Genomic DNA, 6,000 nt, shown 5'->3' on the forward strand with positions numbered 1-6,000 from the left:
CTTTCATATCAAACTGCCAGACCCACCCCACCCCATTAGCTTTGGGCGTGGCCCTTGGGCAATATGATGTCATTGGTGCCCTTTGCCCCCCAGAGGCAGGCTTGGAGAGAGCCACACAGCTGCCTCACCCAGCATCACCCTGCCCCCCTCTCCCCATCCTAGGGCGGGGTTCTCCTCCTCCCCCTGCTCCTGTGACGACTGGACTCAGGTCCCAGGGCTGTACAAAGAGTCCTTTGTCTGAGCTGGAAGCGATTGTTCTTCCCTTTATGGAAACATGGGCTGTGTCTGTATAATGGAGCTTTCAAAGGCACAGATCAAAGGGCATCAGAGCCCCTTGTGCTCTGGCTGAGGATTATGAAGCCACCCATTCTAAGGAACACCCTGACACCCTGTCATCAGGCCTCTAATCCTTATGCACTAAAAGCTAATCTATTCCCACCAAGAACACCCCTTTCTCACTGGGGGGCAGGGCCCCTAAAGGACCATGAGACCTCAAAGCCATGGGGGACCTGGACAAGGGTGGGGTGTCTCACCTTCTTGGCACCCAGGGCTGGTAACTGGAGCCCCTGCCAGCTCGGAGATGGGTGTGAACGTGCCAAGAGCACCACTGCTGCAAATGGATGGCAGCTGATTTGGCACAGTACCGCCTTTGCCTTCACCTCTCCCAGCTGCTCCAAGTACACCCCCCGCCCCCAACTAGGGCCCACTCAGAGCGCAGAGTCTTCCTCCCTGGCACCGTGATCAACTAGACCACAGTTCACCCCATATTGCAGAGCAAAAAAATGGAAAGGGGGGCTCCCAATTCTGTAGGTATCCCACCCTCCTGCTGGCTTTATAACCCCATTAGAGGCCTTGAAGGAGTCTCTTCAGGTGTCTTTCCCTGTCTCTGCCCTGTCTTCTTCATTTTCCCCCAAGGTCTCCTAGGTTTATATTATGATTAGAAAAATAAAGCCAGAGGTGTAATAATGGGGTCTAGTGGAGAGGGGCAACGTATAGTCTTGTCTAAGAGTCCATGCAGTCTGGCCTCCTCTCTGAAAACAGTGACTCAGACTAGGTCAGACTCAGTCTTTTATCTCCTCCCATTCTGCTGAATCCCTCAACATACTTATGAGCACTAGGACCCACAGTACCTAAGGACAGCCTTGCCTGATTCCCAGCCTTTCATTTAGTCATCCAGGGCAGGCTACAGGCTCCAGCTCATTGGCACCTCCTCCCCGGTCATGGCCCTCCAGCAGCTCCGGGTTAGAGATTTTGGATGAGAAACCGTTCAGTCCCTGCCCAGAGGGAGCTTAGAATCTGGAGCTTACAGTGGGGAGATGGAAGAGATATACATGGATCTGATATGAATAAACATACAGGTTGAATAGAATACACACAGAGATTATATCAAATACATGAATAATATAAATACAGATGAACAGAAATGCCTACAATGGGGAAAGTAACTGGCTGGTCTGTGGTCTACTTGCCCCAAGGATGAACACCAAAGTAGGCACACGATAAATTCTTGCTGATTGCTCGACTAGTCTAGAATTCTAGATCTTTTAAGAAAGGCATGGTACAGGGGTGGCTAGGTGGTGCAGTGGACAGGGCTCTGGCCTTGGAGTCAGGAGGACCCGAGTTCAAATCTGACCTCATTGACATTTACTAGCTATGTGACCCTGGGCAAGTCACTTAACCTGCATTGCTCATCAAAAAAAAAGAAAGAAAAGAAAAAGACATTTTCAAATTTAAAAAAAAAGGAAAGAAAAAGAAAGGCATAGTGCAAGTGAAGACATCACCCATGATGTCATTGGTCCTTTTCAAAAAGGAAGGACCAAAACTAACAACAACAGCAACAAGCAGTGGGGAAATTGCCGGATTTAGACACAGGGGAGCTGGATTCAAATCCTGTCACTGCTGGCATCACATTGGGCAAGTCACTTCACATCTGAGCCTCAGTTTTCTCATCTGTAAAATGAGAGGGTGAAGCTAGGTGATGTCTTAGGTCCCTTCCAACTCTAACATTCTAGGAATCTCTGATTCAAATTATGCTGGAGTTGATGAGTTAGCTTTACTAGTTAGTTAGGCAGGTCAGAGAATGGAGTTGAGGAGGGGAAGAGGGGAAAGTTTCTGAGGATCTGAGGTTTAGGAGGTGTGAGGGGAATTATGGTTGGGGAGGGGTTCTTACTGGAAAACTCCCACTCTGGGCTGTTTGGTTTGGCCCTGTGGAGTGAGAGTGGAGTGAGAACCAGGAATGGTGAAGGGCCATCCACTTTGATGTTGAAATCCTCGAAGACAGGAATAGGGGATTGAGAAGAGGGGTGGGTTGTGGGGAGCTCCTCTGTGGCTATACAAAAGCTTCCTGGCCTTAAACTGCAGAGGGAATAGATGTACAGAGCCTAGATCTGGACCATAGAATAACAGGGCTGCTGGCTGGGACTGTGTGCCATGTTTCTCAGAGGCTAAAGATTGGAAAAAGCAACTGCAGTGAAACAGGCATGAGCCAGACAAAGAGAGGTACTCCAGGGTGTTGGAAGGTATCCAGGTATCCAGGGATGGATTTCTCTTCTGTCAGGGGTCTAAGGTTAGGGAAGGGAATGGATGGAAATGGGAAAAACCTAGGGGCTTAGCTAAGTCCCCTTCATCCCCTTCCTTATCTATAGATTTACTGGGCTACCCTTATCTCTCTGGACTTCAAACAGCTGCTTCTTATCACTGGCCTGACCCAGCCCAGCCCAGTCAGTTATCAGGTTCTGAATAACAGCTTTCATGGCCTGGGTGGCCAGTGCCAGGAAGGAGGGGACACTCAGGGCAACTAGGGACTGTGTCCAAGTCTTGTGCCCCTCCCAGCTCTGTGTGAGAAAGGCCTGAGGCTGAGTTGATGCTTCGTGGGAAGACCACCCTGAGTCAGGCCAGACAAGGTTGACAAATGAACCCAGGACAGGCAGTACAGGATAGTGGTTAGAGTATCAGATGTGGAGTTAGGAAGTCCTGGATTCAAAACTCATTTTCAGCCCCTACCATTTATGTGACTATGGGCACACAGCTTCAGTTTCCTCACCTGTAAAATATTTTAGTGACTGGAGATCATTGTCTAGAGCTGGAAGAAATTCTGAAGGCCATCTAGTGCCACACCCTTATTTTATAGATGAGAAATGGAGGCCAGGTACCCATGGTCACACAACTAGTAATGGCCAGTAAGTGGCTTGCTCAAGGTCATACAGGTATTGGATGTGAGAGAAAGGATTTGAACCCTGATTCACAAGCCTGGGTTCTTTCCACTGTATCATTTGGCCTCCTTTGCTTATAGTACCTAAAGTTATTGTGAGGCTCAAAGCCCTGTGTAAATCTTAAAGTTTTGTTTTTGTTTTTTGATGTATTAGCTGCTCATGATCACTGCTTCACTAGAATTTCTTGAGTGAGAGACATAATGGAATGAATATTGACTTTGGCATCAAAGACCCTGGATTTGAATTTAAGCCCTGCTACTTGCTTCTGTGATGAGGCTTCTCTGGACCTGTTTCCTTATCTGTAAAATAATCATACTAGACTAGATGGATTCTAGGGTCCTTTCATCCCCTATGCTTGGAGTGCTCTCCCTCCTCATCTTTGCCTGTTGGGGTCCCTAGCACCTTTCAAAGTTCCTTTGAACTCATGAGGCACCTTCTAAAACAGTTCTTTCCTGATCTCCCCTGTTGTTAGCAACCCCCCAACCCATTTTGTATTTTTTTTTGTATGTTTTATAGGGCAGCTAGGTGGTGCAATGGATAGAGCACCTGGTCTGGAGTTAGGAAGACTTCTCAAATTCAAATCTGGCCTCAGACACTTACTAGCTGTGTGACCCTGGGCAAGTCACTTCACCCTGTTTGCCACAGTTTCCTCATCTGTAAAATAAGCTGGAGAAGGAAATGGCAAACCACTCCAGTATCTTTGTCAAGAAAACCCCAAAGGGGTCGCAGAGTCGGACACAATTGAAAAATAAAAAAAAAAGTTTGATATTCACTGAATTACGTACATGTTATATTCTCATGATAGAATGAGAACTCACTGAAGAATGGATTTGATTTGTGTTTGTAGCCCTGGCACCTTAGGTTGTTGAGTTGAATTTCAGGGAGGATATGCCAGAAAATATCTAACAACCTGCTCTCTGGAAAAAATGTACCCACAACAAACTTTTAAAACCTTTAAAGTTTAACCTGCATTATTTTTTTTATTTTTTATTTTTTAAATCTTCATTCTTTTTCTCCATCACTTACAAACCAGTAAATCAAGCCTTGATTTATGATACGTAAATAAATATTCATACTGACAATTTAACAACCAGCTGGCTCTATCCCAGCTCTAAATCACATGAAACCTTTGTGGTGTATATTGGAGAGCCCTGAATCGCAGGACCTGAATTTGAATCTTGATGACCTATTTGTCATTTTAACCTATTCATCCTCAGTTTCCTCATCTGTAAAATGAAGGAGTTATATTAGATGATCTCCAAAGTCTCTAGTAGTTCCAAATCCTTATGCTGGTTTCTCAAAGAGACCCTCTAATCACTAGAGGAGTGCATTCAATTCCTGCTACAAAGAAGCATCTGGGACCCCAATTCAACTCAATAAGCTTGCATTAGGTACCAGCTATGTGTAAGCCACTGAGATGATAATCATAGTGAACATTGGTATAATATGGATGTCAGCCATCTATCCACACAAAAAGATATCGTGGATAAAAAAGTGATAGGGGCAAAGGAGAGAACCAGACAAAGTGTTCTGGAAAGTTAAGGAGGGACAGATTACTAAAGATTAAAGGGCAGGGGGCTCCCCAAGGCAGCAGAGGGGAGGAGAGGAGAATGGTTGTGATAGTGGTGGTAAAGAGAATTCAGAGACAGCTTCAGAAAGGTGGCAACTGAATTGGTATGTCTCCCAGAAGGGCCTGGACTTTAGACTCTGAGAACTGGAGAACTAAGCCTTCACAGCATTTTCAGAGGTAGTAAACAGCTTCCAGACTCTCAAAGGCTAACTTGTTGGTATTGGGAGTGGGAGATGACAGTGAAGAGACAGCAGCAGCAGCAGAGACCAGCCAGGTTCCAGGATGCTAACTCCGCCTTCATCTTGACCCCTCTTTTCTTCTTAAAGCATCGTGCTCCAGCGGGAGTCGAGGGGGCAAAGCCACAGGGTGGATTGAGGGAAAGGGGAAAGATTTTTATTCCCAAAGTTTGATTCCAGGTAAACCCCTTAGATCTTGGAGCACATAGTTTAGTACCTCCAAGTCCTTTGTGGGTAGTGGGGAGATAAGTTACCCCTCCAGGCAGCAAACTCTGGGAGTGTCAGCTGGAGATTGGGCCAAGGCTCATTGACACCTGCAAATAGGAGAGGCAGGTGACAGGCTTGGGGAATTAGGCAGGGAGGGACCCTGAGACCGGCCTGGGAGTGCCACTGTTTATAGGATGCTGAAGTCCTGGCACCATGCCCAGTACTGCGGCTCTGTCATGGCCTTGGCCCTTAGGCCCCTCCTTGTACCTATCCTGTTCTCTGTGCTCTGCCCTAGGGTTCCCATAGAGCTCTCTTGCTGCCTTAAGCTCTTCCTAACAGACTAAAAAACAAGAAAGCTTTAGAGGTCACTTCTAGTGACCCCCATCATTGCAATCTGCCCTTTGTGGGCGGGAGCTACGGTGATGAAAGCTCATAAGGACAAGTAGAGATTGTCAGCCCAAGGATAAAGTGTCACATCCTGATGTCCACACCTTCCCGAGTTTTTGTTTGCCCACCCAAATATTCAAATGATTCAGTGAAACCACTGATTTGGATGAAAACAATCAGCGATCTGCAGAGATCACTCCAGAATTCCACAAAGGGAAAGCGGGATGTCCAGAGGAAGGAGCAAGGAGGCACCCTTTTGCAAATACATGTCGCATATATGTGTTCCTTACTATGATTACACCTTTAAGTTAGTGCTCACTCTCTCCAAGGACTCTCTGGGCATATGTGTGAGAGCATAACCCAGGCTTTGAGGGGGAATATTTTGCAC

Source organism: Phascolarctos cinereus, unplaced genomic scaffold (genome assembly GCF_003287225.1).
Source record: "Phascolarctos cinereus isolate Bilbo 61053 unplaced genomic scaffold, phaCin_HiC Scaffold_5;HRSCAF=322, whole genome shotgun sequence".
Lineage (NCBI taxonomy): Eukaryota > Metazoa > Chordata > Mammalia > Diprotodontia > Phascolarctidae > Phascolarctos > Phascolarctos cinereus.